This window comes from Prionailurus bengalensis, chromosome D3 (genome assembly GCF_016509475.1).
Source record: "Prionailurus bengalensis isolate Pbe53 chromosome D3, Fcat_Pben_1.1_paternal_pri, whole genome shotgun sequence".
In the NCBI taxonomy this organism is placed as follows: Eukaryota; Metazoa; Chordata; class Mammalia; order Carnivora; family Felidae; genus Prionailurus; species Prionailurus bengalensis.
In genome coordinates, this window is record NC_057356.1 from 74,738,906 (window position 1) to 74,752,996 (window position 14,091).

The following is a 14,091-nucleotide window of genomic DNA, read 5'->3' on the forward strand; positions in this document are numbered from 1 at the left end:
TTCTCTGAGATATCTGTGTCTGATTCATCTTTGTGTCCCCAAAGGGCTAAGGAAGTGCCTTATTTGTAGTTGTTGCTTGCTGTAACCAAATCTTACTTTCTTTGATATCACATGAAAACTTCTCTACATTCAAAAAATCTAGCCATAGAGTGTTTTGTAACTCACCATTAGGAGTGTGATGTCCACAGTTTTTATAAGTCTCTGAGTGGATCAAAACGACTGTAAGTCGTCTGTGGCATTTGTGGGAGGGAACAAGGAAGTCTTCTGATGTCTGTACCCAGGGAAGCCCAAAGCACATCCAGAATGAACACAATGCCCTGAATGATTTGACACTAGACCTTCTCATCATGCTCTCCTTTATACCTCCACAAACAAACCAAGGATACAAGCCCTCTCCTGAAAGTCTTACAGTGATAAACTAAGCTTCAGACAGGGTAAAAGCAAGAATGAGAAGGAAAACTAAGGCAACAGGGGTATTAGTTAACTGTCATGCTTCATGACACAAAAAGTTATTATAACCTAGAGAAGTTATATAGAAGTTATTTTCTTGAATATATTTTGGAATAATTTTAGATAATTTAGATTTTAAATTTTAATCTACTTTTAATTTTAGAATAATGTTAGGAAAATTGCCAAGATAATATAGAGAGTTCCTAGATACTTTCCACCAAGTTTCTCCAAAGCTAAAATATTAACCATGGTACATTTGTCACAACTAAGATATGAACATTAGTATAATACTCTGAACTAAAGACTTTATTTGGATTATACCAGGTTTTCCACTAAAATCCTTTTATTTTCCAGGATCTAATGTTGGAGACCACACGGCATGTAGTCATTTTGTCTTCTAGACTTCTCTAATCTGTGCTAGTTTCTCCATCTTTCCTCATTTTTCATTACAGTCAACTTTTAAAAGGAGAGAAAGTTCTCTCTCTCTATGGAACCATTGTGTGTGTGTGTGTGTGTGTGTGCACGTGCACGTGTGTGTATGTGTACATGTACACAGAATGGTCAGAGAATGTTCTCTGAAGGTGACAGTTGACCAAAGACCTAAATTTAAAAGATGAGAAGGGTCAAAGAATGAAAAAGTCTTAGGGAAGAGAATTCTAGGTTGAGGGAGTAGCATGGGAAAATGCCCTGGGGCAGGAAGGCAGGAAGAAGTTTGATGTATTCAAGGGGCCATGGAAAGCTAGAATGGTTGGAGTAGAGAGCCAGATCCTGCATGGCTTGGAGGCCATGGTTGTTAAATGCATTATCTTTCCTGGAAGATTTCCTTGGTGTCTTTTGCAGCATAAAACATAACTTTCCAAAAATCAGCTCTGGGTGGAATTAAGTTGTGACTGGACATCATTTCTCTGACCATCAAAACCAATCCATGCGGTTCTTGAGAGAGCAGGCAGATACCTGACTATCCTCTGAGATAGCCCGACAATATCTGCTCTTTCTGCTTTTCCATGTGAGGTCCTGGCAGAACAAACTAAAACATGTTGCCAGTATTTCTGAGTATCTAGGTGCTTGCTGTTGGATACTTGCTTCCCCCTGGAAACTGTCACCCTCGCTTAATCTACCCCCACCCCCACTGCTTTGTCAATTAAAGCTATGCAAGATGCCAAATGTGACAACATTAAAATGATGGAGATAATTATTTTGATGGTCTGAAGGAAAGATTGTATCTCTTGTAAGAGGAGAGCAAGAAAAGTATATGTCCTCAGACTGTTTATTTTCTCTCCAAATTCCCTTCCTTGAAGTGGTTTGTGCAATCTCTTGATTTTCTGCTGTTGAGCTGTAGAGTTCATGATCTGAACACCTCTCCAGTCGCTAGACCCTGGCCTTATATGTGATATCCAAGAAAAAAGCGTGGTTTGTGAGCAATGCATGTTGCTTCTTCTGCAAAAAGCTGTCATATCTATGAAATTGAAGAGTTTCAAAAGCAATAAGTAAAACTTCAACCACTTCTCTCAATAGAGCTCTTCAAATCTCTGTCATCCACGAAAATAAAGCATATAAATTGAAATTGATTTTTATAAAACCTTCATAAAAATAAATCTAAACATTTAGAAACATCTGCTGGATGGCTCAGGAATTTTATTTTTATCATTTTTGAATGAGTCCAGCTTTGAAGAGCTGCAACCAATTAAATCTGGCACTATACAAAATCAATCAGATGTATAGATATACACAATAGGAAGAGACCATCGTAACCTTGGTTCTCCTGTTGGTCATATTCGATATCAGCCTTCAACTGTGTAGCATAATAGTTTCGACCAGGGGCTTTGGAGATATGTAGTTGTGGTTTTAAGTTCTGGATCTGCCACCTGTTAGCCCTGCGACCTTGGACAACTTACTGAAACATTTCTAATCTTCAGTTTATAGATCTTCAAAATGGAGATCACAATATTTCTGCTATCGAAGGACTGCGAAGCCTACACGAGGTAATTTGCATTAAGGGTTGAACAACACTTTGCCCATTTTTAATGATCAATACAAGTTAACTATTAACATAATTGTTATTGCTAATAAGATCAAGTATTTATTACCCTTATTATGTGTGATGCAGTATTCTGAGCACTGTAGGGACTCAAAAAAGAATTGAATATGATTTCTTTCTGGAGAACCGGGACCTATTCACATGGAAGGTTAACTATCAACAGAAGCTCCAAGAACAAAAATAAGTGGAATTTGGAAATAAGGTAAATGATTAATTGTCAAAGAAGCACACAGGCAAAAGGAAACCTCTGAAAGTGAAGACGTGCTATATCCAAAAAGGCCGGGAAGAAAGAAGAAGTGTTTCATTATTATGTTTAGAGATTATGCAGTAGCAATTTATATATTAAAGATTACATCAAGAGAAAATTTAGTTATTATTAAATGGATAGTTATAGTTAATCAAAGTAAGATATGGATGTGAAAATAATACGGAGATGGTTAACAATAGTTAACTAGATTAATTAATGTCAATTAAGCATCCTGAATTCATTAAAGCCCTTACATAAATCAGAACTTTCCTTTTCATGAGAAATTCTTGTAATGGGTTGGGATGATCTTGTTGGACTTTGATTGCAGCTTTCACTCAGCGACTCTGATCTCGTTGAGCAGTTGTGATAAGGCTAGCTGCATCCAAAATGAGCATGTATCAGTATTGTAACACCTTTAGGTCTATCACCCCTACAAAACCCTTGTCACTTTAGTTTAATTGCAAATTCCCTGGAGAGCCTCCTCTAATGACCCATTTACATTAAAGCTTTTAAATTAGATTTCAATCTTAATTTCAGTTGAAATGTTACCCTGGAGTAATCATTCCATTATAAATCATTTTATTTGATTTTATGGAATTGCTCAATTACAAGAGAAGTATTGAAATAAAGTGCAGCTATATTGAGAAAAGCAGAGAGACAAAAGCAGAGTCTGTTTGACTTTGGGAAAATGTTATCAGTCAGGGCAAAACTTAGTCATTTATAAGCCACACAATGTCTTACAGTACTGAACTGTGGTGTATTTTGTACCAGAGATAATTCGAGTACTGTGGCAATTTGAATGGATATCAAGGCTTTAAACTGGGGGAGGAAGCACAGGAGAATGCCAAGACCATTCCAGATCAAGGTAGGCTGCTTCTTTCCCTTCTGGAAAAATTGCTGACCCCCAGAGGCCATCTTTAATGACTGAGTGGCATTTCAGAAATTACCTTCTTTCAGTATGTGTTCCATTTACACAATGTATGTGTTATTGAGTCTGTTTGGGTTGACAGCTCCTCACCCTTGGTATATTTTATTTGAGCTTCACTCTATACTTGGCAACATTCCTGTGTGCTCAATGTGAAAACTTTTTGACAACGTCTTTTCAACCTAGTTTGGGGTGGGTCAGGATGCTTTTTATTATTAAAAATAAGCCACATTTACATTCTTTGATCAGCAAATTTTGGGAGATAAGGAAGGAAAGATAGGTAGGGCTTTTATATCGATAAGCAGTACATAAGTCTTAGAATTGGAAGGGACCCTAGATACAAATGACTCAACCTCCAGATTCCACAAAAGGGGCACTGAAGCTCTGAATTTAGTGACTTGCTTCAGTTGGGCCCAGTGGGAATTCTAGTTATGGACAGAACAGGAGGTAGCAACTGAGAACTTCAGCATATTTCCTCTCCATAATTCACGCTCTAGAAATACAGATTTCTTAAAAAAAAAAATCCAAAGGGGTTGATTTACATTCTCTGTAAAGAAATGAGATGCTGCTTATAAACACCAACTACAAACAACAACAAAACAAAAACCACCAACTACTTGTCAGTCATTGACATAGGACACAGATTCCATCACTGGCAATTTTTTCTAGAAATTTCTTTATGGCTTAGTACCTGGTCAATTTTATAAATGTGTTACACATACTTTAAAAAATGTTGATTTTCTATTTGTTGACTGCAGATTTCCACATATTCATCAATTTCATTCATTCATTCATTCATTCATTCATTCTGAAAGTATTTAGTATCTATTACATATCAAGAAATCTTCTAGGCAACAGGGATGCAAAAGTGAGTGAGAAAAAAAATTCCATGACTGCTATTAGCTTGTTAATCGTTATTGAAACTTTCTACAGTGTTAATAATTTTTGGTCTGTTTGAGAACTCAGTTTCTGAAGGATAGGTGTTGAAATATCCTATTATGATTGTAGAGATACTCTCTTTGGAATTCTATCAGAATTTTTGCATTAATTTTTTAGGCTTAGGTTTTAAGTGAAGACAAACATGATTGTTGTAGCTAATCAGCAAAATGTACCTTTTATTTTTAGGAGTGCCTCAGTGTTGGTGCTTTTTGTGCCATAATTACATCTTGTCTGATATCAATATTTTTAGAGCAGTTGTCTTTTGAGTTGTGTGAAATATCTCTTAATCATATTTTATATTTAAATTTTGTGTTGTTTTATTTGTAAAAGTATTTCTTTTAAACAACACACAGCTATTTTTGTTTGTTTTATATTTTAATTCAAACTCATAAACACAGCAATTCATCAGTCTCATTTTTTTTCCTGGTAACCCCCATATTTTACATACCTATTTTCCTTCTCTAATCTGTGTTTAGTTCTCTTTAGACAGATATTGTCTAGAGAGTTCTCTTTTTTTGCTATTTATTGTTGTATGCCATATTTACTTCTAAATTTATTCCCTTGTTTTGTGGACCTGTCTCTTCTAGTAGCTTCTTACAACAGTCACGTAAGGGGTAAACTATTTGATACTTTATAGATTTGGAAATACCTTTATTTTGACTTCATGTTGGATTGATTGGTTGGGTATAGAAATCATTTTCCCTTGGAAGTTTGAATTGTTCCACTATCTCTAGCTTCCAGTATTATTCCTGAAAATCAGATGCCATCTGACTCCTAACTCTTTGTATTCAACATCTTTTTAGAAGATATTAGTATTGTGAAGTATCTTGGCACATGTCATTGCCTTTTTATTCTATCCTTGGACTTTATCCATTTTATTGATAGTTTATGTCTTCACTATCCCATTTAAATTTTCAAAGCTTTTCCATGTTTTCTCTTCCTTTTTGAAATATATCCTATTATTGTTTCATGTCTACATTGTCTTCTTTTTATCAAATATGTGAGCAATAGCTTGTTGGTGTTTTCTTCTGCTTCCTCTACTGTTTTCCTCCAAGTTCCTCTTTCCTCTTTGTTTTGGGTCCTTTCATGTTGCCAGCCATCTTCACAGTTCCAGTGGTATTTGGCTAGCATTTCGTGTAAGTGATAGATTTCATGGTAGTGTGATTTGAGGGTAGACTAGCTTTTTTGTTGGAGGATAACCAACAGAGGTATTTTTCCCCTCTGAGGCTTTTCAGCTTCTCAGAAGAATCTTCCAGTCTCCTACCTGGTAGCTAAGGTTCAGGAGAAAGGGGGGGTGGGCAGGCAGGAGGAGCGAGGTGTGGGCACCTTGCCTTTCAGTTCACTCAATGATTCACTGCCCTCTACTGAGCCTTGGGTCTCTAAGCCTAAAGTCTTCCAACTTAGTTTCCCAATCCCCCAAAATGAATAAATCCATAATGTGGCAATGGAGTCATTGTCTGGCTTGGGGAAGGGAGTGTTGGATATACAAATTTTTATCCAATCCACCTATTTTTAGGCCTTTCCACATTCCTTTTCTACCACATACCACCAAATCAGGTATTTATGTTTCTTGACATCTTCTAGGTTTCTATCCAACAAATGCACTCATTTTGTGTATTATCACACACTTTTGCATTTATATTGTCATTTTCTCCTCTGTGCTGTCCATTATCACCATATTAGCTTCTTTCTGTCTTCTAACATTTGGTGACACATCTTATTCTCTTTTGGATCTTCTCCTGTTCAACTTGCCTTTAAGGGTTTATATACCTTATTTTGAAGAAATTTTGGGAACAACTGACACTAAATGCCCATGTTCATTAATCACTTGCCTATGTTTTAAAATTTACTTTTTAAAAAAAGTTTATTTAATTATTTTGAGAGAGAGAGAGCCCCAAGCAGACTCCATGCTGTCAGCATGGAACCTGACCCAGGGCTTGATCCCACAAATCATGAGATCATGACCTAAGAAATCAAGAGTCGGACTTTTAACCAACTGAGCCACCCAGGCACCCCAACAGTTTACTTTTATTGTTGCTAAAGACTTAGTCATAATTTCTATGAGTTGGGGAGGATGGTGTTTGTGTGAGTATGTATGTGTGCTGGGAGGAGGTTAGGGTGTATCAATCCAGTTTGGCATACTTATTCTTTATATTTATTTCTTATTAAAACCTTCACAATAGATATTATATCTCTGTTTCACCAATAGGGACACTGAAACTCAGAGTTAATATGTCACTAATTCAAGACCGCAAAATCATTGTCAAGCGGCAAGGTCAATATCTGACTCCAAAGCAAATGCATAATATAAACTGTATTTATGGTTAACGATTAACGATTTAAGAAGACAACAAGTGTGTCTATTAATAGTAAATTAGTTGTATCTAATTTGTGAAGTATCACTGATTTGTGAAGTGTCATTGTCACTGTTTATAGTTAGACTCCCCTTTCTACCATCTATTAGATTCCCACCACGGGTACTAAGATTTTTATAGCAATAAATTTTGCCTTCTTGAATACCAAAACAACCATACATTATAGAAAGTCGGGACACTTAAATATGATCTAATTACTGTGGCAGGGCTCCATAATCAATCTACATAATTAACAATTAGATATATCTGATGGAGTCATGTGGCAGTTTGATAGAGAAGTATGGTTCAAACTAGTTCAGGGAACCACTTCCAGCCCATACTTCTTCATGAAGATAGCCAGTAATCTTTGGATACTCACATTTTTCATATCGTCTTTATACTCACCCCTTTCCTCTTATCCCCTGTTCTCTCTCCTGCCTTTTCCATACACCCCACACCCCCTCTTTTTATTTGATAATTCCTCAAGAACTGTGGTCAATAGAGACAAGTAGGAGCAAATAATTCAGAAACATTTGGGTCATTGTAAGAACTTAACCATAAATTCTGTGCCTAGATTGCAAATACACATTTTCTGAGTGAATGAGTAAGTGAATGGGTAATTTTATATTCATTGGCACACTTCATGATGCACACAACATGACCTATAGCTTCTGTGGAATGTGAATAATCTACATGGTGGTTTATTTTATTACATCCCTATCTTTTCTCAAATATCTTCACTTCTTAAAGATTACTTATTGATCCCAGTGATAAACATATATATTAATTAAAAACAAGTGAATAAAAATACTATATTTTGAGTTGGTCAAGCCATCAGCTGCTATAAATACATCAGCTGAGAAGATATTATGAAAATAGAGAAAGGTGGGGCCTGTGGGAAACTATCACAGGATCAAACATTGAAATACTTACCAAGTGTAAATATGTATAAAGTACATGACATGTGCCTGTAAGGAAGACTTCAGCAAACCAATTTCAATGTATGTGACTATGTGTGTGTGGTGAGGGTGATTTCCTCACACCACCAAGCAATTTTTCCAATCCCAGCTGGGTGTATTACAATTCAACTCAGTCTGACCCTATCTACTCAGCGTCAGATTCCACAGGTTAAGGCTCAGTCCCACAAGACTGTCCTTTTCTTCAGATGCAGATCTCAAGTCCAGGTTGTTACCTGTGCTTCTGATTCAATGGTTATAAATTAGAGGTTCCCGTAACCCCCTCCTTGTGTTTGATTAATTTGCCAGAGGGAGGATTGCAGAAATTAGGAAACTGATTTACTCACTAGATGATTAGTTTATTACAAAGGATACTAAAGTACAAATCAATAGCCAGATGAAGAGATACATAGGTCCTGAGCAAAGGAGCTGTTATTCCATGGAGTTTGGGGCCTTGCATGGTGGTATATGGAAGTATTCTGCTTCTCCAACCAGGAAGCTCTCTCAACCCCCTCTTTTTTTTATGGAAGCTTCATTTCACAGGCATGATTAATTGATTTTGGTCATTGGTGACTGAACCAGCCTTTGGCCCTCTCCCCTACCAGGAAATCAGAGGGTGGGATGGAAAGTTTCAACCATCTATTCATGTGATGTTTCTGTGGCAACCAGTCTCTATTCTTAGGTGTTTCCAAAGAGTCACCTCATTAACCTAACCCTAGTTGCGATGGAAGGAGGCTTGTTATGAATAGCAAGACACCCATTTTACCATTATAGCTTTGAAGAGATTTAAGGAACTCAGCACCAGAGGCCAAATTACAGCAAAAGACACTCCCATTGCTCTTATCACTCAGAAAATGTCATGAGCTGTAGGAACTCTATGCCAAAAATGGGGATGAAGACCAAGTATATATATTATTTCTTATAATAAATAAAAATATCACAGCCTAGTATGAGTAGTGCTGCTGAATGTTGACCTATAGGAATGTAAGCTCAAGGTTGCCAAATATGCTCTCCTGAAATAAACCAGAAATTTGGGCATTTTGGCCAATTGTTTCAATTTTTTAAGGCTGAAAATTTTACGACTTAGATAGGCTCCAGAAGACCAGAGAATCAGTGCTATGATCTGAATGCTTGTGCCCTGCCACCCTCAATTCATACACCGAAATCCTAACCCCTAAGGTGATGTTATTAGGAGGTGGGGCCTTTGGGTAGGTCTTCGGGACAGAGACCTCATTATGGGATAACTGCCTTCATAAAAGGGGCCAGGGACAGGCTCACTTCCTCCTTCCACCATTGAGCAGACACAGCAATAAGTCAGTGGTCTCAAGCCAGAAAAGGGTTTTCACCAGATCCTGGCCATGTGGGCCCCCTGATCTTGAACTTCCTGTCTTCAGAACTGTGAGAAATAAATTTCTGTTGTTTATAAGCTGCCTAATCTATGATGTTTTGTTACAGCAGCCTGAACAGATTAAAACAGTCAGTCTTAGAGATTATGCAGGTAACAACAAAACCCAAAATATACTGCAGAGCTAGCCTAGTAAAGAGCCTACAGTAGCCACAATTGGGCACAGACACTCAAACTCACACCACCCATGCTAACTACTAGACAGAAACTTCTGCCACTGCTGTTGTCACCCCAGTCAGACAGGATTCCTTTTAGTGCCTACTGCAGAAGTGAAGTTACACTTTAGTGTGGCTGACTGGGAGAACCCATACGGTTGCTTTAAGGAAGCTTGGGGAAAAGAGTATCAGTTTTTTCCCTTAGAGAGAAAAGGACTTACAAGGCAGGAATAAAGAAAGAAGGAAAAGAAGAAAATGAAGGAAATGAAGGAAGGAAGGAAGGAAGGAAGGCTAGTGGTGGGGGGGAGGATGGAAGGAAGGAAGGAAGGAAGGAAGGAAGGAAGGAAGGAAGGAAGGGAAAGAAAGGGAAGAGAAGGGAAGGAAAGGAGAAAGAGAAGGAAGGAAGGAAAGGAAGAAAAGGAAGAAAAGGAAGGAAAGGAAAGGAAGGAAGGGAGGGAGGGAGGGAGGGAGGGGAGCTAGTGAGGGGGGGGGAGATGGAAGGAGGGGAAAGAAAGGAAAGGGAAGGGAAGGGATTGAAAGGAAAGGAAAGGAGAAAGAGAAAGAAGGAAGGAAAGGAAGAAAAGAAAGGAAAGGAAAGGAAAGGAAGGAGGGGGGGTAGGGAGGGGAGGAAGGATAAAAGGAAGGGAAAGAAAGGAAAGGGAAGGAAAGGAAAGGAAAGGAAAGGAAAGGAAAGGAAAGGAAAGGAAAGGAAAAAGAGAAAGAGGGAAAGAGAGAAAGAAGGAGAAGGAGAAAGAAGGAAGGAGTGAACAACAATAGGAGTATTCAAAAGAAATAGGTGACCAAAAAGCATGATGAATTTCCACTAAAACAATCAATTAAAATTTTAAAAGATAAACACTATGCTGGCCATCAAAACATGACTTAGTGTGAATGTGCTTGTCAGTCACTAGTTTTTGGCCTCTGGCCTAGTAGGATATTTCACTACATATATAAAAGTAGAGTGATACTATTAAAACAAGGAAAAATGATTGAGACAGCCAGTCTTCCCTTCAGAACAGAAAGGCAGAAAATAGACTTCCACAGCTCAATGCTCACTCTGTGCTCATTCTATGACCCACCAGTGGCTAAAGTCATTTTTAATCTACTCAGATCTTCCAGCAGCATCATATACAACATCATAACTTGTCATATACGTGTTATGTAGTCGTATAACAAAACTGTACTTGAAGATGAATGGAATAATAACTAAAATTTCTAAAAGATGTTGGTTATATCTTAGAAAAGCTTTGCTTGGGCAGAAAGCAGAGATGGAATTAATAAACTCTTAGCCTCAAAACATCCCTCTCATATTCAATGCCATATCCTTTCTTCCATCTCTCCTTGACTTTCACCAGTTGAGTTTTGAGCCCCACCCTTGCTCCATAGGAATCCTGAATACCCTTCTAGAAACCAAGTCCTTTTTAAGAGATCCTCTTTTGAAGTTATTGCCCAGTAAATGTAAGTTGTCTCCATATTTATAATTTCTACACTATAAAATTACTGCCAGGAAATAAGTGTGTTGCCATCTTGTACTTGTTTACATTATATTACTGAAACATTTTTGAGACTATAATTTAATTATTCTGGTATGATAAGTTGAGCTTCCCATCTTGTGGTTGAATTAGTCCTATGTTTACCCAGGAGGAAATTGAGAGTTGTCTGTCTTTCAGAATTGAAGTCTTCCTCTGTGTTTCAGACATTGCTCTCATGTTTAGGAAGTCAATGGATTTTGAAAGGAGAGCCTGATGTCATCATTATGAAGTTCCTTGGCCTTAAGTCAAAATACATATTAGAACCACTGAATAACTCTAATGGTGGATTGCTTTTGAAGGTAGTTCTGGATACATTTTGACTTTTCTCTAGCCCATGGTATTTTATTCTATTCAAAATTCAAAATTCAAATGGGGAGAAAGGATGATCTATAAATTATTGTGAATTATTGTGGCAATGGCAATTGGGATTAGCTTAGAGTGCAACATTTCTTCAGCTTTCAATGCATACCGCCCCTTCGTCTGATTTTTTTTCACCCATTAATAAATTATTAGTTAAAAGTTTTGGAGTCTGTCCCTTAATCTTGGTGTCTTCCTCTTGATAAGAGGCCAAGAACATCCTGTTATACTCACTCCCTTCCCCAATAGAATTGCTGGCTATGTACAACATAGGAAATATACAAATAATTATAGCTATTACTATAGCCATATGTATATTATATATAGCTATATGTGGCTAATAATACCTATTACTCAAGTTACTACTTTAGGTTTCCAAGCTCAAAAAGTTACCATTTTTCTGCTTATGGGCTAGAAGGGAAGCAGAGCAGAAGAAATAAGAGTATATGAAGTACGGAGCAACCACTTAGTTTAGCCAATGATTTTGCAAGGTTGGAGAGCTGATAGCTACAAGTCTCCCAATGTCACCCCATAGTAGAAGTCAGATCTGTTGTGTCAAGAACACATGACTAGAGAAAGAACAGCAAGCTGATAATTAATTTCGCCCCAATTGCCACCTTTACTTCTTTTTACAAGTTGAGTTCTTTGGGAGCCTAGCTGGAGAAGACCTATCTCAGCATCTTTGCAGCTATGTGTGTTCATGAGACTAAAATCATTGGGTATGAGTACAAGAGAGTTGTCCAGCTTCTGGGTTGAATTGATAAAAGGAATCAGCTTGCTCTCTCTTTCCTCTTGCCATGAGCAAGAAAGGGTACTAATGAGCTGGCTTCACTCATACACATGTAGACATCAGTCTAGACAGCAAAGCAACTAGATAGAAGTGGTCTAGGTGCCTGATGACTTCATGGAGCAGAGCTGCCATAGCAGTCTTAGGCCACCTTTTTCTTTACTACTCAGAGAGAGAGAGAAATGAACGTCTATCTTACTTATTATTAAAGTTTTCTGTCATGTTTGAATTAGTTATAGGAGCTTAGTGTATAGCCTAATTAATATGGCATGGAATTTGAAAAACATTCTTTGCTTACATTCCACTACTTCTACAATTACTGAAAGACTGGATACGACAGTGGAAAGATCATGACATATTAGTTAGACACGTATGGATTTGAATCCAAGTCCTACAACTTTTTGAGCTGAATGATCTTGAACATGTTATTTGGTGTTCTTAAGCCTTAATTCTTTATTTTTGAAGAGGGAATTTTAGTATCTATCTTATAGGGCTCCTATATGAGACATTCAATAATATCTTTAAACTTTGTGCCATATAGTTGGTATGTAATATGTTACAACTGTTATGCTTGAATTATTGATTGAAATTGCTCCTTAACATGATGATGGTATAATGGTTACATTTTATTAAGAGTCCTTATTATTTAATGACATATACTAGAATGCTTATAGACAAAATTAAAATTTAAAAATAAAAAACAACTAAGGATTTGTCATAATTGATTGCTTAGCTTCCATTGTCTGTCTCAGCCAGGCTTACCTTTTGCTAGCTTTTAGATTTAGCTTCCTAAAAACTTGCTTTTTAATTTTGTAAAATTGTTTTATTATTATGGAGTTCTGAGACTTCTTCATAGATTCTAGATAAATGTCTACTATCAGATATGAGATTTGCAAATATTTTCCCCAGTATGTGGCTTGTCTTTTCATTCTATTAACAGTATCATTCAAAGAACAGGTGTTCTTAGTTTTGATAAAGTCCAATTTATCATTTTTTGCTTTTATGTATTGAAATTTTGGTGTGTGTATATAAAAATTGAAGTATCTTTGCACCTTTGCCAAAAATTAATTGCCAGCAAATATGTGGGTCTATTTCTGGACTCTCTATTCTGTTTCACCGATCAACTTATGTATAATTATGCCAATTCTACCCTGTCTTGAAAACAGTAGGTTTATAAATATGTCTTGAGATGAGATAGTGTAAGTCCTCCAAATTTGTTCTCCTTTGTAAAAGTCATTTTGCCTATTTTAGGCCTTTTACATTTCCATATAGGTTATAGAATCAGCTTTTTCAATTCCTACAAAAAAAAGTCTGGATTTGAATTTTTTTTGGATTGTATTGAATCTATATCGACTTGGGGAGAATTGAAATCAACACAATATTAAGTCTTTAGATCCATGGCAATAGTATCTGTCTCCATTTATTTAGATTTTCTTTTATTTCTCTCAAATTGTTTGGTAGTTTTAGTGTACAAATCTTACACATCACTTGTCAGATTTACCCCTAAGTATTTCAGGTTTTTTGATTCCATTGTAAATTTTTAAAATTTCAATTTCTGATTTTTCATTGCTAGTATATAGAGATGCAGTTAATTTTGTATATGTGTCTTGTTGTCTGCAACCTTGCTAGACTCATGTATTAAATCTAGTAGTTTTCTTTTTCTTTTTTTTTAAATTAAAACATTTTTTTTACATTTATTTATTTTTGATAGAGACAGAGCACAAGTCGGGGAGGAGCAGAGAGAGAAGGAGACACAGAATCTGAAGCAGGCTCCAGGCTTCGAGCTGTCAGCACAGAGCCCGACATGGGGCTCAAACTCACAAATTGTGAGATCATGACCTGAGCTGAAGTCGAACGCTTAACCAACTGAGCCACCCAAGTGACTTTTTTTTTCTTTTTTTAACATTTACTTATTTTTGAGAGACAGAGAGAGACAGAGCATGAGT